At 35.4% G+C, this 26269-nt stretch overlaps 1 protein-coding gene across 39 annotated transcripts in view; it reads right to left on the bottom strand.

Moving 5' to 3' along the window:
* ANK2 (ankyrin 2) overlaps positions 1–26269 on the bottom strand; it is a 678765-nt gene that overhangs the window by 267223 nt on the left and 385273 nt on the right. The window lies entirely within an intron of this gene.

The raw sequence follows: 26269 nt of genomic DNA, 5'->3' as shown, positions 1-26269 counted from the left end.
AAGAGCTGTCAGTGAACAAACAATATAATCTGGGCTCAGCGAGGTTTTCCTGGGAGAAACAGGGGGGAGCTCAAAAGAGGGAGAGGAAGGCAGGGATAGAGAATGGGAAAGAGGAAAGCAGGCACCACCCAAGCCACTCTTTATCACTCAAAGAGGGCACACAGGTACTCATTATTAATTATCAAAGGCTTTTGTTAAATGCAAATTTACTTGAAAAGCAATGTGATGAAGTAAAGCAGGATTAGTATTTCTGAATATTGCTGTATATACACCCAATAGGGAGGCTCAATGAAAGAGGAAAGAGGATACAACCTGTTAACTCAAGAAGATGAAGTTCTCTATAGTATTCCAATTACCTATACTGCCATAGTTTTATCGAGGCCTAATAGGATGCCAAGGATGGCACTCACTTCTTAGTTATTCACTCTTAGCTGGAGACAGAATCATACCACTATATTGTATATAGAGGACTATGGACGTTCCTTCCCAATACACACAACTGTTGCATTTTAGGAGAAGGGTTTTCACTATTATAATCATTGATAGTAAAACAAGATAATCTGAGTCTACATATATGCTATTGTTAGGAAAAGAGTAAAATAACGTTAAAAATGCTCTCCTAGAAAATGATATGTTTTTGTATCCTAACCCTTATGACATATCTGCTTCCATAAATGAAGAACGTAAAGTCTCATTTCTTGCACTACATAAAGATAGTAAGAGAGCGACTCTTCTAGGAGGGAAAATACTAATGTGGATGGTACATGTTATAGTTTATATAACATAATTTATCATTTTTCCTTTTACTTAAACTGAGTTGAAAGCACTAAGATTAATAAAATATCCCATAAGCAAGCAAAATGCATTCCACAGTAGTACAGAGAACCTAGCACTTAATCTGATTCGAAAGTCAAAGGAAACAGTAATCACCATGGCATGGATCGGTGTTGTATTGTTGATATGATGGTCAGTCAACTTACAGAGGGTAGAGAAAGGGAGAGAAGGGAGCAGTTTTTATCATATATGGGGAGCATTAGCTTTCTCTGATCTGAACAGCTGAAAATTCATGTTCCAAAAAAACAAAAATAAAAACAAATCAGCTTCATTAGTATCTAAGCCCTTCAAACTCCCTTGTCTGAAAAACCTTTTACATATTTACAGAGAAATACACATAGTCATTCAGGCTTTCTGGGAAGATAATGTGTGGATGTGGGGAGGATTCTTCTATCTCCTTGGCCAGGGGAGTCACCGTCTACCACTTGACATAGCATACTTCAAACATTTTCTCCTCTGAAGTACTCTGGAGAATCAGCTGTTGTGGTGTCAAAGCAGTCATTAGGAAAGAAGGTGGTTCAGGGAAAGCAGCAAGACTAGAGCACAGGGTGTTCTGAATGCCATCTGGCATTTTCTTTTCTTCTACTTTTAAAAAAATGTTCGCAACAAGCAAGTCTTACTTGATTGGTGGATGTCCATTTAGCTTAATAGCATGAGTCCCAAGGAAATGTGGCTAAGCCTCCTGCAATGGTTTTCCTGTTGTGAGGGTGACTCCAGCTTCTTCTGGCACAAGACCTTTCCACTGCCCCTTTAGAATCTGCTGATACACTATCAAAATATCCTCTCCTCTTCTAGAAACCTCATTAAGAAAGTGAAAAATCATCAGCACAGATAGAGAAGAACGTGACGAGTTCCTGTTGTCAAAAAAAACCTTTTATTTCATTGGCTTTTAATGAGCTCAATATAGACTCTCTTGTAAAATCAAACAGTTATTAATTTCATTATGTTGTTTTCTAATGCCAGGAAAATTATACATTTTTACACATTTTTTAAACTTCAACTTAATAAGTAAAAAAAAAATTTAGGCATGGTTAACAGAGTCTTAGTCTCTAAGACTCTTTTACTTTCTATAAACAAGTATGACAGCTCTTTTTATCTTTGTCTCATAAAGAAAAGGTAATGAACCAGGTGATAGTTTGTTAGATGTTAGATTGACCAACATACACATTGCACAAAGCACTGTGATTGCCACATCTTTAAGAATCATAATTACACTACTTTGCTTACATTTTCTCATAATATCTTTAAGTGTGACAGAGAAGCAGAGTCACCATGTTTTTATAGATGAGGACACTAGAAGCTAAATAATTTTTTCCAGGTATCTTTCCTTGGGATGGCTCTCAAGGGCAGGAGGGCCAAGGTTCAGGGCTCTTAAATCAACCCACCTCGGAAAAGGAACCCACTCAAAAAGCCCTCATTGAGGGCTCTTACTATTCAAATCACAAAACAGGAAATCCCAGACAATTAGTATAAATATTTGTAAACAAAATAAACTCATCACAAGTCCATTCTTAGTGTGTGATTTTTATTTCTCTTTTCCTTAATTAAGGAACAGATTGCTCCCATAGGAGATAGTAGCACATAATCCTTTTAAGAAAGCTAGGCAGATTAGACATTCCTACACAGTGATAACTTTGCCTCTTTATAACTAACTTATTCAGTAGTAAGCTGATGAGAAATTGATGTTTTTAAAATCTTTCCTTCTTGTATACTTGTGTTGCTCAAACTTAACTATGATTTCTATTTGAATGGAAAATAATTGGTATCAGTTCTCTGAGGAAAGAGAGTAGCTCCTACTCACCAGCTGACCTCTGCACAGACAAGGCACCAGGTTCCAATCCCAGGAGCTCACAGCCATTGAAATGATGCATGCACCACATTAAAAGGCTCTTGCCATCAAACCTCCAGCAGAGATATAATTCTGGCTGAATTTTGAGCTTGTAACAAAAGCTGATTCCTTCCACAAAGCAACATGACCATCAATGGGATAAACTTGTTTCTGCCTTCAAAGGTAAGCAGCACACTGTCCGTTCACATTTAAACTTGAGAGCCAGCATAGACTGCCCTTCAGAGAGGGCATATTTTAAAGACAGGAGATAAAATGGCCATTTGCTGTCCTCACTGTCCAGCACTCCATTGATCAAATTCCAAAGAAAATCCTCTGCAGACATCAGGCATCAGTCAGGCAGCGTTCAATAACAACTGAGCTAGCCACATGCAACTTAATCTCCCCCTTCACTTTCCCTAGCCCTGCCCAGGAGAAGCAGCTATGCAACTGAACAGCATATATCGTCACTGTACCACAAATGCGGTGTGGGTGCTAAGTGGAAAGAGAAGCAGATGCACTACAAAGACAGTTAAAACATCACCTAATCAGGGAAAAAAAAAAAAAGAATGTGCTCACTTGAACTATGTTTGAACTATGTGCCAAGAGTTCATTATTCTAATCAAGTTCGTGGTGTTAATCCATAGTTGAGGCTTCCTCTGTTTTTTGGGACTAATGAGTGATCAAGGTAAGGAAAAGCAAACTGAGTAAGTGAGTCCAATGGCTTAGCACTCTCAATTTGTTTTACCTGAAGCCAAACCCAAAAGCCAATTTGATAATGCAAAATTACCAAGCAAAGCTTGCTCATAATATAATAGATCCTACTTTCTTGTGATAAGAATGTTTCCACAAGGAGATGATTTGGCTAAAATGAGAATGCCCAAAGGATATCTTCCTTCTACTCCTGCCTGAGGAAAGGAAGCAAGGACACTCCAGCTCCAAATCAAAACAGGCAGTTTTCATAGGCTGAGAAGGAGATGTAGAAGCAGTCTCAAGACCCCCCAAGTGTATGCCTCTCAAGCTCATAACACTTCTGAAGTTTCACAGAAAATTTCTAGCTAGTAACAATGGCCAACAGACAAGGAATGAAAAGCTACCCTCTGGACACCCCTTGACATAAAGAAGATAGAGCCGCACAAAGTGTAGGTCATAAATAGTGACCATTCTGTCACCACAGACCTCCCTTTATTATGACAGAGGAAGTCTGGGGATTGCAGGCAGCAGCCACACTGCAGTGGGCAGAGGGAAGGGAAAGGTACAGAGAAGGGAACACTGAAAAAGCCACAGTTCAGAAGCAAAAGACATTTCCATACACATTCTGTCTCCCCCTGCATCCTCCCAACCCCACTCCAGCCTCAATCACTCATTCCCAAATGGACAAAGATGAGTGTGCAACAGCCTAGCTTGTGGAGTCTGCCTGTGTAAACAGGCTGGATTTGCTAGTTGTGAAAACTCTTCTGATGAAAAAATCCCCTCACTAGAACTTCCTAAACAAATGTATTTTGTGTGCTCTCTTTGACAGAAAATAAAGAAATTTATTCCAGAGTCAGAAAAGCCCCAGGATGTTAAAATCATTCTTTTAATTTACTATAATAGTATCTTAAACTGAAAGCCTAGGGATTGAACTTAAAATTTGCCTTTTAAAATATCCTTTATTTAAAATAAAAACTTTCTTATTGTCCCCATCTTATTAGCATACACAGCTTCTTTTTATGGTTGTATCTTCTTATCAAACACAGTTACTAAAGGCCTACTATGAGCCAGCCAGGAAGCACTGGGGATCTGGTAACAAAAATGACAAAACCCTTGTCCTCATGGATATGAAAATCCAGCCATAGAAGTGTTTCTTTTCAGCCTTCCTGGAACACCTCAGTCACTTTGTATAATCTACAGTGACTGCAATTACTAATATTCACATCCTGATAGAAAGCTGCTTCAAAATCTTCAAATGCTTAGCCCAAGTTTGAAACTAATATCTTCAAATGGCTTCTCAGGGCTGCTTTCTTCTCATAAATGATATTTTATTCTATTGCTCACAAGGTTTTTTTTCCAAAAAATATACTGATTTTGGATAAGAAATCCTCATAGTCTATTAAAGGATTGGAACATTACAGTTAATATCTAACTCCTCTATTTATTGCTGTGTTTTATAACACATATAACTTCCCCTTTTGGTTTGTAACAGCTTTTTATAAAATCTCTGGGTATATTTCTTAGCCCTTTTACTTTGGTCAAATGAAAAGCACTGAATTGTGGTTAAAATGTGAAAATTCAATCTCAAGCCTCTTAACCCTCAAGGTCACTGAGGATGTTTTCGTGTGCTCATTTATGTCGTGCCTTTATCCATGAAGAAATTTGTTGTTTTCTTTAGTAATTATATTTTTACTCAGAAATTATATGTTAACAGCTTTAGCATCTCAAGGGAAACAATTTTATTGGTAAGTTTGATCAATACCTGTAAGTTTTACATTTATACAGTGTCAACTAGATGTGTCATTTGGATAAACCTTTGATAGAATATTTTAATTAGACTATTTGCAAAAGAAAAAGATTGATTTCTCCTAATTGGGACAGAAATATTTTTAATTGTTATTCTTTATGTGATTCTAAATTTAAGCCATGTGTATCTTAAATTTTCACAAAATAATTTTGTATTTACATATAAATTAATAATGCTTAAAAGCCTGTAAATGTGATTTTAAATGACTGGGCTATTATTCTGTACTTTTTATAGACCATGAATTCAGTATGCTTGGCCAGTAAATAATTGGCAAAAATATTTTCTTATTTTTCAAAATTAACAATAGAAAAATGGCAAAATGTAATATTAGAGCACATCCAAATCAACTATAGATCAAACATGAAATCAATGATAAAGTGTCAGGTCTCCAGTTTCCCAGCCCAAAGCCCTTATTGTTAAAACACAAACATAAACACTTTCAGCAATTCCAACAACCAATTCTATGGCTAGTAAAGTCCTGTGCAGCAGATACTACAATAAATATAGAATACTTATAAAACATGTTTCAATAGCACAGCCACTCAAAAAACAATCCCCCTGTGGCTGCATTGTTGGCACCAGAGAATTGAAGTGCTACCATCTGGTCATTTTTCACCTGGTGAAAATGACTATTTTATCCATGCGTACTTGGCAATTTTTATGAAGTTGTAAACATCTGGATTATTAATGCTTCTGGATGCTGTCATATTTAACTCTTTTTTTCCCTCTGAAAGAGCTTCTGTGATCCATTTTCATTTCTTTATCAACAGACATAAGATATGCTTGCACCTGTTGTTTAACTAAACTGCAAATAAAATCTATTGCTAGGGATTCCTTGTTTCTTGCTTTAAGCATGAGATATGGTTTGACCACCCAAATCTCATCTTGAATTGTAGCTCCCATAATCCCCACGTGTCATGGGAGGGACCCAGTGGGAAGTAATTGAATCATGGGGTAGGTTTCTCCCATGCTGTTCTCATGATAGTGAGTAAGACTCACAAGATCCCATGATTTTATAAAGGGCAGTTCCCCTGCACACACTCTCTTGCCTGCGGCCAGGTAAAGATGTGCCTTTGCTCCTCCTTCACCTTCCACCATGATTGTGAGGCCTCCTCAGCTATTTGGAACTGTGAGTCCATTAAATCTCCCTTTCCTTTATAAATTACCCAGTCTCTGGAATATATTTATTAGCAGTATGAGAACGGACTAATAACAGCATGACCAGCACTTTTCATTTTATGCCCACTCATGCAAACTCATATTCCATAAATACGGAAACCTAAGTATAAAATTAAATAAAATCTTCTTTAGAAACCACATTTTCAGAGGTAAAGCATGTTTGAGCTTTTTTGTGTGACATGGTCTTTATATCACTTCTAAATCACATCAACAACCAAAACACTAAGCACCTGTATGAACAGCATGTTTCCAGCTAATAGGAGCCAGGTATTCAGACAAACACTACTGCTGAAACAAACTAGAAATACTGGATAAAATATAAATAACTTCTTAAAAGCAACAAACAGCTGGAATGATACTAAGGAATTGCTAGGCAAAACTGAAGGAAAATGGAACCACTGAAAGATAAGCAAGCAGGGAAATTGCTTTTGTTTCCTAAGTGCATTTCCCTGCAAACTTGAGCTTTTATTTTGAAAAGTTCCAGGCAAGAAGGCAGATATCAAAGGTCAATGTCCACACAAGGTGCGCAGTCCAATAGGGAGCCCTCTTCACAGTCATCTGAGACCTCAAAAAGCAATACTCTAAGGGTAAGAGCAGAATAATAAATAACGAGACCTTCAGCAGATTTATAACCTGGGTTTTATTGCCGGGACTTACAACAAAACTCAAGCTTCGAACTTGGTTTAAAATGCTCCACAAGTCACTTGTGACCACAAAGACTGGCAGAAGTAATGTCAAAGACAACCAGGTGTACAGCAGAAACAACAAAAGAGAGAAACAGATCTATAAAGACTTCAAATAATTGAGCTGTGAACAAGGCACTGTGAAACAAAAGGGATGGAGTAAGGAAAGCAGTTATGGTTCCCCAAAGTAGTATCACTTAGTTGGGAAGTTAACCAAGCTGAATTCTTTGAGTACAGATTTATTTCATGGGTGTTTTTTGTTTTTTTCCACTACCTCTCCACCAAGACATACTGCTTTGCATAAGAACAGATGATTATAAATGTTAGCAAATGAGAAATATAAGCATCAAATGAATGGCAGAAACAATATGTACTACGGGACTTCAGAAAGTTATACTCTTAATACAAAGTTTTGATAATGATGTAATAAATCTTAACAGAGAATTGCAACTTGAAACATTTGAGAATTCAAAAGCATCACCAAAATCTGATAAATAAGATGTAATTGAAAGAATTCAAATAACATTTTTCTCACAAATTAAAAGCTTTTTATGAAAACCAAACTTGATGGTTCAGGTAGAAACTTTGGGCAATATTTAACCCAACTAACTTTGTAAAATAAAAACATCTGTAGAGTTTTTTTTTTCTGTTTCAAGTCCTGTGATACACATAGCTTAAATCCCATGTCTTCACAGAAAAGGAGTAAATTCTCTCTCTCCCCTAATTTCTTGAAAAACAGAGTAGAAGCTCTCTCAGCGAAACTTTACTTAAGAAAATGTTTCCATTTTCTCTATAAATGCTGACTGATGCCCACCATACATTAATTAAAAGCTTGTAGCTTACTAGCCATTCTATAATATGTGTACATTCTTCTTCCACTAGTAAAGTTATATGCTCAGCAAGAGTCAAGTATGTTTATCCCAAACCTTTTGATCCTATTGTAGTTGCTATTGCAATTACATAATTTAAATAAATCTTATATTATCTAATAAAAATGAGTTCCAAAAATTGTTGCTTTATGAAAATTAAGATGCATGCTTTGTAAGAACTTAATAAAAAGGAATTTCTACAATATTGCTATTGAATTATGGGTATGTCTGAAACAAATCAAAAAGATTGGGGAGGAAGCTTCGAAAATATTTAGAAGTTCTACAATCAGATTGTTTTGCAAGTGTCTTTAATTACTGACTGCCTTTAACAGATAACAAACCAGTGAGACAATGCCTACAAATAGGTATTGTTTATTTTTAAAAACACAAAGCTAAACCCCAAATTCTGGGAACTTCTTAAATAAAATATACTTAAATAAAAGGTCTTGACTGGACATCAGATCATTGGTAAAAGAATGTCCAACTTACATGTTTCAAGTTGAAATAAAATGTTTCAACTACGCATATATCAGTTTTTTTCTCCACTTTAACCATCTTTTTTATTAACTGATCAAATAATGGTTTTGCTACTGCTATGAAATAAAGCTTCTTTATGTGGTAGAGGGCATCAAATTTGGGTTTTTGAATCCTAATTTGGGTTCTATGTTGGGTGCATTACTTCACCTTTATGGGCTTCAACCTCATTTCACATGAATGAAGACAATATCTACCTAACAGAACCAAGTGAAATAGCACATGTAAAACACTGGTAACAGATCAATAAATGATACTACTATGATTATTGTTCTGAAACAAAACATGAATATAAAAGCGTAAGATAATAAAGTAGATTTACAAGACCAAAACACGATGGATGGACTGGAAATAGATAGACTCATCCCCAGAGATAGTGTGTGTGCAAAGAGATTGCTGATCACTTTGAATGGTCAGCATCATTAATAAGCTCACACTCTTTATGACTATTTGGTAATGATAAAATCCAACACTGGCTGGGCACGGTGGCTCACGCCTGTAATCCCAGCACTTTGGGAGGCCAAAGTGGGTAGATCACCTGAGGTCAGGAGTTCAAGACCTGCATGGCCAACATGGCAAAACCCCATCTCTACTAAAAATACAAAAATTAGCCAGGCATGGTGGCGTGTGCCTGTAATCCCAGCTATTTGGGAGGCTGAGGCAGGAGAATCGTTTAAACCTGGGAGACTGAGGTTGCAGTGAGCCGTTATCACGCTACTGCACTCCAACCTGGGCAACAGAGCAAAACTTCGTCTCAAGAAAAAAAAAAATCTAACACGCAACTTGGGACACTGTGGAATGAGTCTTAAAATCAGTGAGCATGTGTGCTTGAGAAAGTATTTAATATCCCTGATAGAAGTATAGCTATTTATAGTCATTTTTGTTAATGGGCTTCATTATCAAAGATTTACACCAGGCCTTAATCAGAATAAAGGGACGCCTCACAGAAGCTTTGTTTCGAATGGAAAAACACAACAAGGAACAATCACCATTTGACATCAAGTATGCATAATTCCAAATGGAAGTCTCTGTAATAGGTTCTTTTAAAAATAGATTTATTACCAAAGCAAAGTAATAAATAGGCAGGAGATGGACCTTTATTTCACTCCTATAATTGATCCAGTTTTAGTTAAGGGCAGAAACTGGCCCAGTTACAGGAATAAAATAAAAGAGTACAGAGTCAACCAATCTGCCAGCTTGGCACACCTATGAAATATTGTGAAGAAAATTTGTCAGAATAAGCATCTTTCTCACTCATTAGATTGGAGATGAAATGTCACCTTTCCCAAACAAAACAAAACAAAAACAAACTAACAACACATACAACCACACGGTAGGAACTACAGTTATAATTGAAGACAAAATCCAGGAAGAGGAACTTCTATAACTTGGGCATCATTCTGCTTATATATTTTCCATGCGGTGTCAGCATTAAGGATTACGACTGAACCCAAAAAGAGCTGACTTTAAATGTGGAAGTGTATTTTTGGATAAATCAGAGTGGAGGGTTTCAATTATCCTCCACACCTCTCTGGGCCTTCTGGAGAGGCAGCTTGGAGGCCCTTCTCCAATTAAAGCAGAGAGTGTATCTCACTTCCACACTGTAAAACTCTATCTTAAGAAAAGGATCTGCTGCTTAAAACCATCTGAAAACCACTGAAATAACCCATCTGAATTTTTTTGTCATGTGTGTTCACAGAAACTAATGGAGTTTGGTAGCCCTCTGCTGGATGAAAGATATTAAATCCAGTTGCTCTGAAGTACTATTTGAGGATTTACAAGTCTCCATAAGGTTTAGAGGGCTACTTTAACACTTGCTGTGTATATTTTTGTGTTTAGTGGATATTTTTCTGCTTTGCAGAAGAGAAAAAGACAATGTCCTTTCTGTCAAGCCGTACCATATAACAGTAAGCTAGAATAACTGAATACAAATTATAAATTTAAATACTATATAATTTTTTGAGTAAAAATAGGAATTGAAAGAAAGCTGGTAAAATTTAAGCATTAGCAAAATATTTATAAGTTAGCAGTTGCCACATCCCTCTCCCAAATCTCTAATGGGGTTAAGGATTTCTCTTAACTTCATTGTAGGTTAAATCAAAATATGTATAACCAATTTCTTTAAAGTTTGTTTATGCAGTCTCACACTGTACATTAGTATACATTAAGTTAAATCTAGTCTTACACACATTTGAGTAATACAATATGATCAGGTTTTTTGTTTAAGGTAAGAAAATTTCAAACATGATGGTAGAATTACCATAGACTATTCAGCTTTTAAGTTGGATGTACAAACACAGTTTGTGAAGCATGTCAGATCATGGAACAATACTCTACAGAAATTGTTTCACAAATGAACCTTCATGCCTATAGCTGACCCAAGTGGAAAATGATTTAATGTGTGTTTGACAGCAATAGTAAAATTAATGAGTCTTGAAATAGTTTCTTATAATCTTGGATCAATTTTTGGTTAATTTTATTCCACATAGCTAATCTTTTCAAAATCCCATCTTTCTATCGTAGCAATTAAAACTGTCTCTTACTTTCCACCTTCTCTTTTCTCTTGTTACCTGTCTGGCCTCTGTCACTGCTGCTTCCTAAATCAACTGATAAGGTCTTGCCTGGTCCGCAGTCTCTTCAACTTTCCTATCCTCACCACTTGATACTGACTTCCAAATTTTGCTAAGGAATTAAGGAATTCTTTTACAATTCTCCAAAACACAGGACCAATTTACTTTTGCATCTCGGTTCAGATAAAAAAGTTTAAACTTTGATGTCTAATTATAATTCCAACCTAGGTTAATTATATGCCTAAGGCTTCAGAAGGGCTACCTCCTCATAAAATTTGCCTATGACCAACTGCTCATAATTTTACTAAATAGCCAAAATTCCTCTCCTTCTGAATTTCTATTCAGCTTTGCCTGTCTGCTAGGGCACCCCTGTCATGAACATTAGCCTCTCAATCTGATTGGATTATCACCTATTTCCTGGAGTCATTTTCTAGGGTTACCACAACCATCAAGTATGCTGAATTGAGTTACATCCTGTTTCTGCTGCTCATTGTCCATAACTAGATACTTCCAGGAGGGCTCCCAAGATACTATACTATTACCTAAATTATGTTCTTCATTGTTACCCATTATTTCTTATTCCACTAATTTTAAATCCCACTCACTTTGTTTGCTATATTTTTATGATCCTGCATTCTCTTTCAGTTTTTTCCCAATTATACATGTTTTTGTTGTTGTTGTTGTTTTGCTTTGAGATGGAATCTCGTTCTATCACCAAAGCTGGAGTGCAGTGGCACAATCTCAGCTAACTGCAACCTCTGCCTCCTGGGTTCAAGCGATTCTCGTGCCTCAGCCTCCAAAGTAGCTGAGACCACAGACGTGTGTTACCACACCCAGCTAATGTTTTGTATTTTTAGTAGAGACAGGGTTTCATTATGTCGGCCAGGCTGGTCTCAAACTCCTGATCTCAGGTGATCTGCCTGCTTCAGCGTCCCAAAGTGCTGGGATTACAGGCATAAGCCACTGTGCCCAGCCCTCCCAATTATACATGTTTTTCACAATTCTCTTCTCTTCTTCAAAACAACTATCTAGATTTGTAGAGCTCTTTTTGTGATAATAAGGTTTTTTAGAAGGTTTTATTTTGTATAAAGACAAACTAATTGCTTTTCTTTTTCACCTCATTTCCCAGCCCAGACTTCCTACCATGTCTCCATCAAAATCTAAAAAGTAAAGGAAGAAAAGAAGAAAACAACAACAGCAACAACCCCAGCATCTAACTTCTGAACAAAAGGTGGTAGTGTTTCACCTAAGGAACAGGAACATTAAGTAGGAGTTATATTCTTACCTCACCACTGAAAAGAACAACAAGCTGGAGAATGACAATGTGGACAAAGGAGATTTAGAATTTGATCTGTTCCTCTTACTTATCAAACCCTAGGTTTCCGAGACCCTTGGTATTTTAAAAAATACTGCCTAAGTCAGGATTTTGTCTGTCTTCAGAGGGAAGGAATCAAAGGCATGGAGGAAAAGGGGGACAAAAATCACAACTAATATTTTTTAACCTAAAACCCAAATATTGGTATTTTATTCTACATTGAAGCTTAAACATCTTACTCTTGTTTTATATTTAAGCAAATATTCAGATGTGTGTACATATTCCACTTCCTGAGAATGACTAATGGATATATTTAATATGTATACTCTATCAACTTTATATAGCTGACTTTTAAAACACTGACAATAAAAGCTTATACTCCTAAATGTTGATGAAGCATTAAAAGCACAAATAATATTCAGTAATGCATTTCCAAAGATCTTACGTGCTTCAAAAGTACAAAAGCAGTCTTTTAACTGGATTTTGATTAGTGCTAAGCAGAATTCTAAATTATTTTAGTCATTAGTCATAAATTCATGACGATATATACTGGAGTGTCTTTTGACTACTTTCAAAAATTGCCATTAAAACATCACTGACATTCTTTTCCTTTATTTCAAAATACATTTCTCACTTAAAAGAAATCTTCAGTCTTAGATAATACTATTTTTAAAACAGTTGATGTTTTTGTATCATGAAGGCCATCAAACCCAGTCAATTTCTGGCCATCTAAGCACCTATTTCTCAGCATTTAATGCCAAGGCTTTTCTTATATGAATGTTTAAAAAAAAATTAGTGAAAGAGGATGAAACGTTTCAAGTCCTCATGACATCAGCCATATCATAGTATTTGCATTCCACATTAAGGACATCTTCATTTTATGCTAAGGATTATAGCAAATTAAGTTGCAAAGAAAGCTCTATTTATAGTTTAATCACTTCAGGAGTAGACAACACAGGATTACATTTATGTGAGCATGATGAAACAGATAATATTTTAAATTAAAATATACTTGTTTTTCTAAGTAAATGAAATACTTAGGCAAATACAAGGAGGAAAAGCAATTCTGTGAAGAATGCACGAAATTAAATATCATGTTGCATTAACTTTTGTCCTGTTTTCTTTTCCCCACCTCCCCTCCTCCCTGTGTTATACTTTTCTATTGGCCCAAAGTGAGGAGAATAGATGGATAGGAAAATAACTTGGGAAAGTGAAGAGGAACTGAAAATGAAATTAGTCCTGTAACAAAAGGTGAGAACAATAAAGAGGAGGATATCTAGAAATTCAGTTCCGTCTAGGTATGTGGTTAAGATACTAGGAAATATCTTACTAAATTACTAGTGACCTCCACGTTGCCAAATCTCATAGAGATTTGACAGTCCTCATATTATCTGACTTTTTAACAGCACTTCACAGTTGGACATTCTTCCCTCTTTTGGAATTTTCTTTTCTTAGTTCTGGCACTCAACTTTCTCCTGTTCTTTTCACGGTCTTTCTGCTTTGCCTCAGTTTTCTTTGAGGTGTCCTCCTTTTCTATCGGAACTCAAATTCAGAACTGTCCTGGGGCTTCCTCTCTTCTTAGCCTATACATGCGCCCCACCAGCAGCATCTGCTCCCACGGTGGTAAATCTCATATATGTGCTCAATCCAAAGTTCCTATCTCTGGTTCTAGCCTCTTTTCTGAGCTGCCCATTTGACATATCCACTTTGATGTCTCACGTACTATTTTTGGATTTTTTCCCCCGAAATGTTTTTTTCTCCAGGCTTCCCCATCTAAGTGAATAGTACCCAGCCAAACACCTGGGAGTTGTCCACATTCAATCTATCCCTGAGTCTTATAAATTTTTCCACCAAAATATATCTTCCATGTATACTTTTTTTTCATCCCCACAGCCACCAGCCACCACTGCTGCTCACCAGGTCTATAACCATAACATCCTATCAGCTCCCCTACTTCTACTCCATCCCTCCACCATTCCTCTCAGTGTAACAGTGTCAAATTATAGAATTGTTTCCACCTAGCCAATGCCCAAATAATTCCAATAAATTTCCATTAAACTTAGTAACAACTCCAAAGCCTTCATGAGCTGGACCCTCTTTGCTTCTCTATCCTCACCATACACCAGTGACACTGGCCTTCTTTCAGTCCCTATGTGCATCAAGGTCTTTCCCACTTCAGGGCTTGCATGTGTACTTCCCTCTGCCTGGAATGTTGTCCTCATTCTTCCATCTGACTCATCCTTCAAATCTCAGCTTCAGTATAACTTGGTCATAGAAGCCTCCCTTAATGCATTCCCAACTCAAGCCAAACCAGGTCTCCTTGTAAAACTCTCTTATACAAACCTGTGTCCTCTTTCATAGCACCTACCACAACTTCTAGTAATATAGGTAATTGGGTTCTTATTTGTTGAATTTTTTTTTCTCTCCATAGGAATACAAACTCCACTAAGACAAGTTCCTGGTGCCAAAAAACATTAACTGACGTGTTATATGAGCTCTGTAACTTTTTCTTAGATAGATGAATGAATGCATGAATGTATGAAAGAATGAAAAATTTGTTGTTGCCTAAGAACATTGGAAGGAATATTGATAATTAAAAATGCTAAAGTTATGTATCTTTAGAGTCCAGTTAACACCACTAATGCCTAGAATTTGACACATCCCTTGGGATCCATATTGAATTTCCTGGAGAAATTAAGGATATTTCCTTCTTACAGCTAGAAGAAATACTATCTCTGCAAAAAGTTACTCTGTATTTAGTCAAAGCCTGATTTTTGGCAGTGTAGGGAGAAATATCAAATTCATTCATGTATGTAAAAAACTAATTATGATACATTTACATATATACATTTGGAAAGAGATACATGAACATGTTATCAATAGTAATCTCTATAATTTGGAAAAATGTTTTTGTTGTTGATTTTATTCTATTTTTTAATTAATTAAGGTCTATAATTTGCATCAGAGTTTACTCTTTATGTTGTACAGTTCTATGAGTTTGGACAAGTACATTGTGTCATGTATTCCAGGATCACACAGCATTACAAGATCATACAGAATAGTTTCACGACCCTAAAAATTCCCTGTGCCTCATCTATTCATCACTTCCCCTTCTCCCCACAAAAGTTCTGAAAAACACTGATGTTTTTACTATCTCTAAAGTTTTGCCTTTTCTAAAATGTTATATAGTTTGAATCAAATGGTATGTAGCCTTTTCAAAAGGGCTTGTTTCTTCACTTAGCAATATGCCCTTACAGCTGCTGCATATTTTTTTGTGGCTTGATAGTTCATTTGTCACTGAATAATATTCCATTGTAAACTGTAACATCACAGTTTATCCATTCATCTATTGAGGGATATCTTGGTTGCCTCTGATTTTTCACAATTATGAATAAAGCTGCTGTAAACATTCAAGCGCAGATTTCTGTGTGCACCTAAGTTTTCATTTCATTTGAGTAAACACCTAGAAGTATGATCACTAGATTGTACAGTAAGACTGTGTTTACCCTTGCTAAGACACTACCAAATTGATTTCCCAAGTGACTGTGCCATTTTGCATTCTTAACATCAATGAATGACAGTTTCTGTTGTTCCACCTCTTCGCCAGCATTCAGTATTGTCAGTGTTTTGGATTTAGTAATTCTAATAGGTTTGTACTGTAAAACAACGTCTTGTTTTAATTTGTGATTTCCTAATGAGATGTAATGTCCAGCATCTCTTCATATGCATCTTTTGCCATCTGTATATCTTCTTTGATAAAGTATCTGTTCAGATCACTTACACATGTGTGAACTGGATTGCTTGTTTTCTTGTTGTTGAGTTTGAAGGGTTCTTTGTATATAATGGCTACAATTTCTTTATCAGATATGTGTTTTGCAAAGGTTTTTTTTCTTGTAGCCTGTGGCTTGTCTTTCTATTCTTTTAACTGTGTCTTTCATAAAACAGAAGTTTTAAATTTTAAAGAAGCCCAACTTATCAATTTTTGTTTTCCTGAATTATCCTTTTGGTACTGTATCTAAAAACTCATCATCAAACCCAAGGTCACCTAGATTTTCTGCTATGTTATCTTCTAGAAGTTTTATCGTTTTACATTTTACATTTAACTCTTGATCCATTTTGCATCACTTTTTGCGAAAAGTATAATATCTGCCACTAGATTCACTTTTTGTCGCATGTGGGTATGCAGTTATTCCAGCACCATTTGTTGAAAACACTCTCATTTCTGCATTGAATTGCCTTTTATCTTGGTCAAAAATCAGTTCACTGTATTTGTGTGTATCTATTCTGGGCTTTCTATTCTTTTCCATTGATCTATGTGTTAATTCTTTCACCAGTACCACACTGTCTTGATTACTATAGCTTTATATTGTCTTAAGTTGGGTAGTGTCAGTCCTCTGTTATTTTTCTTCCATATTGTGTTTATTATTCTGAGTCTTTTGCCTTTCCATATAAACTTTAGAATCAGTTTGTCAGTATCCACAAGACAACTTGCTGAGATTTTGATTGGGATTGTACTGAGTCTATACATCAAGTTGAGAAGAAGTGAAACCTTAATAATATTGAGTCTTCTTATCTATGAACATGGAATATTTATTTAGATCTCCTTTGGTTTCTTTCATTATAGTTTTGTAGTTCTCCTCATATATATCTTATACATGTCTTATTAGAATTACACATAAGTATTTCATTTTTTGGTGCTAATGAAAAATTCCAATTCCAATTGCTCATTGATGGTATATAGGAAATCAGCTGACTTTTGTATATTAACCTTGTATCCTGTGATCCTACTATCATCAATATTAGTTCCAAGAGGTCTTTGTTATTGTTGTTGACCATTTGGGATTTTCTACATAGACAATTATGCCATCTGTGAACAAAGAGAGTTTTATTTCTTTTTTCCCAATATATCTGTTATTTCCTTTTTTTGTGTTATTGTATTAGCTAAGCTTCCAGTATGATGTAGAATAAGAGAGTAAGAGAAAACATTTTTACTTGTTGCCAGTCTTAGGGGGAAAGCAGCTAGTTTCTCACCATTAAGTGTAATATTTGCTATAGGCCTTTTGTAGATGTTATTTATCAGGTTAAGGAAGTTCCCCTCAGTTCCTAGTTTTCTGTGATTCTTTTTTATTTTTTGAGGAATGGGTGTTGGATTTTGTCTAATGCTTTTTCTACCTTCACTTATATGATCATACGATTTTTCTTCTTTAGCCTGTTGATGTGATGAATTACCTTAATTGACTTTTGAATGGTGAACCAGCCTTGTATACACAGAATAAATCTCACTTGATAATGGTATATAAATCTTTCTGTTCAATATTTTTACATCATTTTCATGACAGATATTGGTCTGTGGTTTTCCTTTCTTGTCATGTCTTTATTGGGTTTTAGAATTAGGGTTATACCAGCCTCATAGGATTAACTAGGAAGTATTCTGTCTCCATTTTTTGGAAGACATTGTAGAGAATTGTTATCATATCTTCCTTAAATATTTGGTAGAATTCATCAGTGAAATCATTTGAGCCTGGTGCTTTATTTATTAGAAGGTTATTAACTATTGATTTGATTTCTGTCATAGATACAGACTTACAGATCACCTATTTCTTTTTGTATAGGTTTTGGTAGATTGTACTTTTCAAGGAATTAGTCCATTTCATCTTAGTTGTTGTGCATAATATTTATTTATTGCTCTTTTAATATCCATGGATTCAATGGTGATGATCCATCCCTCTTTGATTTCTGATATTAGGAATCTGTGTTTTCTTTCTTCTTTTCTTTGTTAGTTTGACTAAAATTTTATCAACTTTATATATCTTTTCAAATAATCAGCTTTTGGTTTCATTGATTTTACTCTATTGTTTTCAATTTCATTGGTATCTGCTGTAATTCTTATTTCTTTTCTTCTGTTTGCTTTAGGTTTATATAGTTCTTTATCTTCTCTAGTTTTCTATGATAAAAGCTTAGATTGATGGATTTTAATCTTTTTTCTTTTCCAAAAAATTCATTCAATGCTATAAATTTCACTCAGTAGGCAAATATAAAAAGAAAGTGGAAACTCTGAAACATGGTTTGTCCAATATTACATGAATAGCATTTATAAACCACTAAGATATTTTAGACTTTATCATTTTATTTATCTTATATATACACATGCACATTTATGATTTGTGTGTGTGTATATATATACATATATATGTGTGTGTGCATGTGTGTGTGTATATATTTACACACACACACACACATATACACAAGAGGAAAATTTATCTATAGCTATTTTGGGTTTTTACTTTGAGCTAATGGCTAACTCAAATTTCAAAGTTAGCTTTGTAAAAGCTAAAATAATTAATAGTGTTCAAATATTTGCAGCATTCTGATTTCCCTACATCTGGGCCTATAATTTCTCTTGATTATGTCTAAAATTAATAGCCCTTCAAACAGAGTCAGCCCTTGGGCAAAAATTGAAAAGTTTTCATTTATACAGTGCTTCCTAAAATGAACATGTACCAAAAGCAGTAGCTTTTTCTCTAACACTAGTCCATCCTAATTTATTTTCCCTTTGGTTTAGGAAATAGAGTAATCTTTGATAAGAAAACACACTCCCAAGCTGTATAAATTGGGTGCAATTTGCATACTGGAGTCTACCACTCTTAGACAATAGCTCAACGCAGCCAAATCCACCTTACAGAGTATAAGCTAGGACTCACTCAGAAAAAAGGAATTACGTTGCTGAGTGACCTGAAGACAACCATAACCAATCTGAATGAGTTCTATTAACTTAACTCTAGCACAGAGATCTATCAGAAAAAAAGAAATCAGCTATACCTTTTTCTGGGAATAATTTAGGGGAGTGAATACTTGTCATGAAAGCACACCATCTGGCACAACTGGTGCAAAGGTCACATCATATAGACTATTCCAGCATATGAGAGAGAGTATGAGTGACTCACTTTAAGAAAATCTAATGATATAAAAAACGAAAAGTGACAATGGACAACTCTGTAAATGACAGACATCCTAGCCCAAATCTGGAATTGAAGGAGTGATAATATTTGCCATAGAAAGGTCCAAATAAAATAGCCCTTGATGGCTTTGGAAGCAATTAATATTGCTTTTGCCCAAGGCATATGGTACTTTACAATGAAGCAAAATATAATGGAGTAGGTCTTAGCTTGAATTTAAGCCCAGACTTAGACAAATTGTGTGGACTGGTAGAATGAGTCTTCCAGAGACCTACTTGCATAAGTATTGAGGCAAAATCGACTTACTGGTTTTTTTTCTGTTTCTATGTACAGCACTGAAGGCTTATTCTTCGATAGATGGTCTCCCTTCTTGCTTTGATAAAATAATAATGATAACAACAATAATAATAATAGTAATAGTTGGGCACATGGCTGCATATGTGCTCCTGCAGCATACATTTCCTAGTGTCATCTAAAGCAAAGTATGGTCATGTAACTATGTGATGACCAATAGAATTTTTTAAAAAAGAGTTATTTGCAGCTTTGGAAGTGGCATTAAAGATAAAGCATAAATACTGCTATCCACTTTTTGTGATTCTGCTGGACATGATGGTTACAGCTTGAGCCATCAGCTCAGGCTGTGAGGTGGAAGCCTCATGCTGAGGATGGCAGAGAAGCAAGATAGAAGGACCCTGGATTCCTGAGCCCATGGAGCGCCTTACCAGCCCCAGGTTACCAATGTCTGGATTTATTTTATGTGGGAGAGAAATGAACTACTATCTTATTTAAGTCACTGTGATTTTGGGGTTTCATTGGTTCCAGTGATTAATCAGTTATTTAACAAATCAATTAATCCTGATTGATGAGGAGACTGGGAGGCTTTTGTAAACAGCTCATTCAAACGGAAGATGGAGCAATTCATAAGGAGACCCATGCAGTGACAAGGTGTCCTTCATAAAATAGGAAAGGCTGGCTGCTGTCACAGGCACTGAATTCCTGGTCAGCTTCTGAGTGCTCCTTATATTTGAACCCTATAGGAAGAATCAGGATGAACTTTGTAAGATGCTGGAGCACAGCTACACTACCTTGGCAGCCCCTCATCAGAGTACCATGGGGAAGAAGGGTTCTAATCAGACAATATACACCTTTGTATCCCAGTGGAGCCTGGTGATAGACCAGAGGGACATGGAATAAAGGAAAGATGTGCTCAGATTCCACATGGCAGCCAACGAAGTGGCTCACCAGACTCATTAGCACAGATGAGAGCCTGCAGTTAACTACTATAAACATGCATGGACAAAAACTGTAGGAAGACATAATATGAGCATGCACAGACAGTGAGATGTAGAGTACAAATGTATTTATACAAGAAACTAGCTCCTTTTCATATGATAAAGAATTCTGTTTCTATAAAAGAATTATTATTATACTTATAAACAGAAAGGTATAAATCTGTTTCACTTATTGTAACCTAGATTCTCCCCCAATCCTCATAATCTAATTTGTGATTCTACATTTCCTCTACTGGGGATAACAATAGAATAATAGAAAGAAAGAATAAAGAGATAGGACATGCCAGAACATAGCAGTTCAAGATCTAAACATTTCCTGTCTTCCTGCCTGATACAAATCACAGGCAAACTCTCAGGCACCTAAATTCATCATTAAAATGACTCCAAATCAAAAACGCATTTTATGTGTAACAATTTTTACTCATATAGGTACAGTTTTAGAGTTCTTGGAGTATATAACCAAAATTAAAAGCTGTAAGAAGAAAAAGGCACAAAAGGAAAAAAGGTAAATAATAAAGATATATTCTGAAGCATCAACACAGTAGAAAAAAATGCAGCCTAAAAAAAGTCTCTTCTAGAAAAAGAAAATCAATATAAACCTTGATGTTTCCTCTGTGAAAAATTCCTGAGTAATAACTGCAGTCAAGCATCACTCAGCATCAGAGCACTTCTTGCCACTGAGGAATCCCAACATTGGAAGAGGGTAGTTCTCACCTTCCATTTTTGAAGACCTAATGTTCTATTTCACCAGCCCCTGCCAATTAGATTGTGCCACAGCATCTTAGCTGATGTGCAAATTGCTCTTATCTTTTAAATTTCACCTGTTGCTTTGACTTTCCCAGTGATGCTATTCTTCAAAGACACCACTGGAGGCCAGTCATGCTACAGCATGCATTCCAGCCACACCCTAAATTTTTTAAAAAACAAGACAAAAACCATTAATTAGTTACAAAAACAATGCTTTGTGACTAAACACAAATGAATATACACAAATCTAACTTAATTTTTGAAATGCAACATAAAGTAAAATTTTTACTGGTGATGAAATCTGGTTCTGACATTCCAATAACTAAATATGTTTAGTAACTAAATGTGTTTTTTATCTTGATTGCAGTGATGGCTTTATGGTTTATACATGTCAGAATTTATCAAATTGTACCCTACACTAAATATGTACACTAAATATCTATGTCAATTACATCTTTTAAAAGCTGCTAACAAGAAGATAACTGTAATCCACTGCAGCTTCAATGTTTATACACACTCGTGCACACACACACACACACACACACGTGCTGCACCCTCTTTTCCATCACATAAATTCCTTCTGGTCCTCTTAGTGCTGGATGTATTGTTTTGAATCCATAATCAAATATCCCCTTCAGATAAGTATCAAAATTTGTATTTAAGAACATGGTTCCTTTGAGAACGTCTCTTTTCTAACGGCTGAAGTCTTTGTCTCAGAGATAGGTTGATAATAAATGTCTTTATTTATTTATGAATCTGATGCTTAAGCATAACAGCACTCCCCAGTTTTTAAGAGATCACTTTATCTCTTTTTTAAAAAACATCACAAAGCACTTCAATGGGATATGATTTGCAGATATATTAAAATAAGCAGAAAAATTGCCTAATTTAATTTGCATTCACATCAACATCCGACTTAATTGAAATATTTATTCAATGTGTTGGCTGCATGTTCACTGGGAAGATTTATCATTAATAATTGAAAAAGAGAAACAAAAGCCACAGATTAAGGAAGGTCTAAGAAGTTCTATTCATTTATACAAGTTTCACAATATACTCTAGTCCAATATAAACACTGGCCAAGTTAATTATGAATTTGGGACAGATTTTTCAAGCAAAGAAGAGTTACAATGAGCTCCTAACTCAAAGTTCTTGGTTATCATAAAGTTGATATTTTGGTACAGACTCTACTAACATAAAAGGGAAGCAACAAATTCCAGTGAATTATTTAATGGAGAGCAGAAAACAAGGGTAAAGTTACTGTCTTATTTGGTGAAGGTTTGTTGTGTGCCTGCAATGATTCAGGCATATATCACCTAGATGAACATGTGACATAAACAGGAGAGGAGAGCTGACTTTTATCTGAAGCTTTAGTAAATGTGTTGGCATTATTACATAATAAACAGAGTTTCAAAAAGCAAATTAGCCGGGGGTGGTGGCTCACACCTGTAATCCCAACACTTTGGAAGGCCAAGGTAGGTAGATCACTTGAGGTCAGGAGTTCGAGATCAGCCTGGCCAACATGGTGAAACTCTATCTCTACTAAAAATACCAAAAATTAGCCGGTTGTAATGGTGGATGCCTGGAGGCTGAGGCAGGAGAATCACCTGGGAGGCAGGGGTTGCAGTGAGCCGAGATTGCACCACTGCACTCCAGCCTGGGTGAAAGAGCAAGACTCTATCTCAAAAAAATAAATAAATAAAATAAATATAAATACACAAAAAACGAACTACTTCTTATACAAATAATGGATTTGGGATTAGATATAGGAAATCAGGACATGTGTTTGCAGCTTAAACAGTAATTTAATGATCTGAAGGATTTACTGAAACTTCTACAAGTACCCAATATAATGTCACAGAACAGCAGTCACCTGAACACCCTATCACAAATTCTCATAGATTAAGATAATGTATGCATAATAATTGGTTACTGACAGTTCTATAAATCTATAAAACTGCACTTATAAGCATGTTAAGGCATTTTATATTCTGATATAATATCCATGAAATCAAAAAAGTTAAATGTCAGGCTCAAGGTCAAAAGAATTGGGACTAGAGTTTAGTCTGTGTAATTCCCATTCCAGTGTTTTTTCCACTAGACTCTTTAACCCTTGGAAAATTTATCTCCTTCTAATTTTTTGATTTTTAAAAGCATATTTATATATCTGTGTAGTAGATTTTGAAAGAAATTTCTAATTCCACTTGTCATGTAATCAATAAGATTATATAGCACACCAGAGAAATAACTAAAAGAACCATCACAAGCACATATTAATCACATACTATATGTGGACAATATTCTATATACTTTACACTCATTACATCATTTAATCCTTATAATAATATGAGGTAGGTATTATTAATATCCCTATTTTATAGGCAACTAAATGAAGATTACAGAATTAAGTTGCTCTAAATCAACATGTAGTAAGTAGCAAGAAATGGAGGAAACTAAAATACAGAGAACATAGTGAGTAAATTATTCAAAGATGAATAGCTAATTCCCAGAGACTGGCAGAATCCAATCTATCTAACCCAATGCTTCTCAGACATTAGTGTGCATAGGAATAATCTGTTGATGTAAATATAAATTCCGCTTCCATAGGTCGAAGCTGGGGTCTGAGAGTCTGCTTTTTACAAGCTCCTGGGTGATGCCCATGCTGCTGGTCCATGGACACTTTAATTAACAAGGACTTCTACACCAAGTGACTTCTCACTAGTTCATCTGCCTTGTGTTTATATGGTTCAGTCCTTGAAGTCAGAAGCAAAGGCAAGCCTGAACTATATTTAGTGCTGTAATGTATGTTTGTTATGTTGTGTAGTGTATGGATTGCAATTCTGTGGCCAGATGCCATTCTTAAAAAAATCCAAATAGTCTCACCGTAATTTTCATCTTTGTACATTACCACATTTAAAAAATAAATTTAAGAACACACACTGGCTATATTCAAACAATCTCAGAAGAGAAAAAAATGACACTTAAAATGGAAATATATGATTTTGTTTTATAAGGAAAATCCACAGTTTCTACCAATCTTCATATTAATGAATTTTAGTTTTGTCTGTTATTACAATACATATGACTATAAATCCTTAAGTTTCATACAGAATGTCCCCAAAGCCCAAAAAACATTGGACTCCTGCACATTCTTACAATGTCTGAAAAAAAGACCTTTGTGAAATTTAGTGGTGGCTGTCACGTGTGTCTGAGAGAGCGCAAACTGAAAGAGGGTGGAGCCAAGCGATTAAAAGCACTTAATCTATAAAACAAGACTATAACCATCGCAAAGCATTGTATAATCTTTAAACAAATTCCTAGAAACAAATCCTCATGCTCTGCAAATTTAGACAAATTTAATCCCCTATCCATGCCTCAATTTTCTCATCTAAAAGTGGGGATATCTATCTCAAAGGGATGGCACATAATAAGCACTGCATAATGTTAGCTACTGTTATTAAAACCTAATTTTGATAATTTTCTGTACTGTTGATCCATTTCATTTCTCTGTTTTAGAAAGTAGAACTGCAGACATTTGGACCGTTTTGCTTTTTAATCAACATTAAAATTTCTAATTGGTAGGACAATGATAACTACTCTGGAAAAAATTCACTGCAGAATTCACAAGATTTTTAACAAAAATATAGATCAAATATCACATCTCTTAAAGACTGTGCCAATCCAAAATTTGATCAAAAGAAAGGTCTACTATTTAGTTAGTTTGCCTAAATTCCTGAGTTCAGAATTAAGGGTAATTTGGGATTATAATTATTGTCCTCCTTTCTTTGTAGCTTTCAGGAGCATTGAGGGAAGTCAAAATTTTAGGCTGTGTTGGCCTTGATATCAATATGATGCTAAAAATGACTGATAAGCAGTATTTTAAAAGCAGCAGGTACAATCTGTGCTGAAGTATTACTGCCAAAATCAGGTTTTATGATATGGTTCAAAGATGGGCAGAACCTGTACCACTGCTATTCAGAGCCTGATCAGGCGGCAGATGGAATTCTTAAGTTCCTCATTTCTCTTTGCACCCATCCATCTGAGGGTCTCAATCCTTTGTCACTGATGTACCACTGATATGCCCAGAAGTAGCCCTCAAATTGTGTTTGTTTATCAAACGTCAGAGGCATGTTTGAATCTTTCAGCCACAACTCTGTCATTGTCTCAAACTCAAATGCCTAGGACAACCAGGCAGATTATAAAAGTATGGAAAGTGAAAATAATGGTAACCAGGTTGCATGTGCCCCGTCTAACGAGGGTAACTTCTATTGAGCTTCAAAACATTAGAGTGGGAATGCTGGCCCAATATTATCAGATATTCTAACTTTTATCACGAAGCTAGAATTTAAGACTTTTACATAAAATCTTCTGATTCAAACATTGGCAACTAACTCAATTTTTAAAACATAATGTGAGCTAAACGAATACGCCTGTGGCTTGGTCTAAGTATTTTCTAATCCCCAGATTTCATGGTAGAGAACGCAACTTAAGTAGATACGTATATATAAAAACAACTCCAAAAAAGGACCAAACTCAAAGCTTTTAATCTTTATAATGTCAGTTATTTGGGCCATTTAAGAACAGATAGTTCAGGGTTAATTTTCAAGAACCTCTTCCTAAGTAAAGTTCTAACGTCTCACCTATTCATCCCTTAAAAAAAGAAGTAATCAAGAGGATATGTTTCATACCACTATGTAGGTTTTCCATTTTAAAACTCATTTTAGCAAACTGTAATAATATTTTGAGATGCAAAAAAAATTAGATTTTAGAAAAGTAAGGAGTTGAGAGTAATAATTTATTTCATAAAACTATAGCTTATCAATGATTTGAGATTTTTATGAAATCTATATTCAAAGTTAGAAAGATTCTTAGAAAGAGATTTAACTGAGGAATCTCACTCTTTGGGAAAGTCTTTTGAGTTAGGAATTTCTGCATTAGTGAAAACCATTCTATTCCCAAGATATG

Source organism: Gorilla gorilla, chromosome 3 (genome assembly GCF_029281585.2).
Source record: "Gorilla gorilla gorilla isolate KB3781 chromosome 3, NHGRI_mGorGor1-v2.1_pri, whole genome shotgun sequence".
Taxonomy (NCBI): Eukaryota; Metazoa; Chordata; class Mammalia; order Primates; family Hominidae; genus Gorilla; species Gorilla gorilla.
Note: the sequence above shows the minus strand (reverse complement) of the source record. Positions and strands in the feature narration are given on the sequence as shown.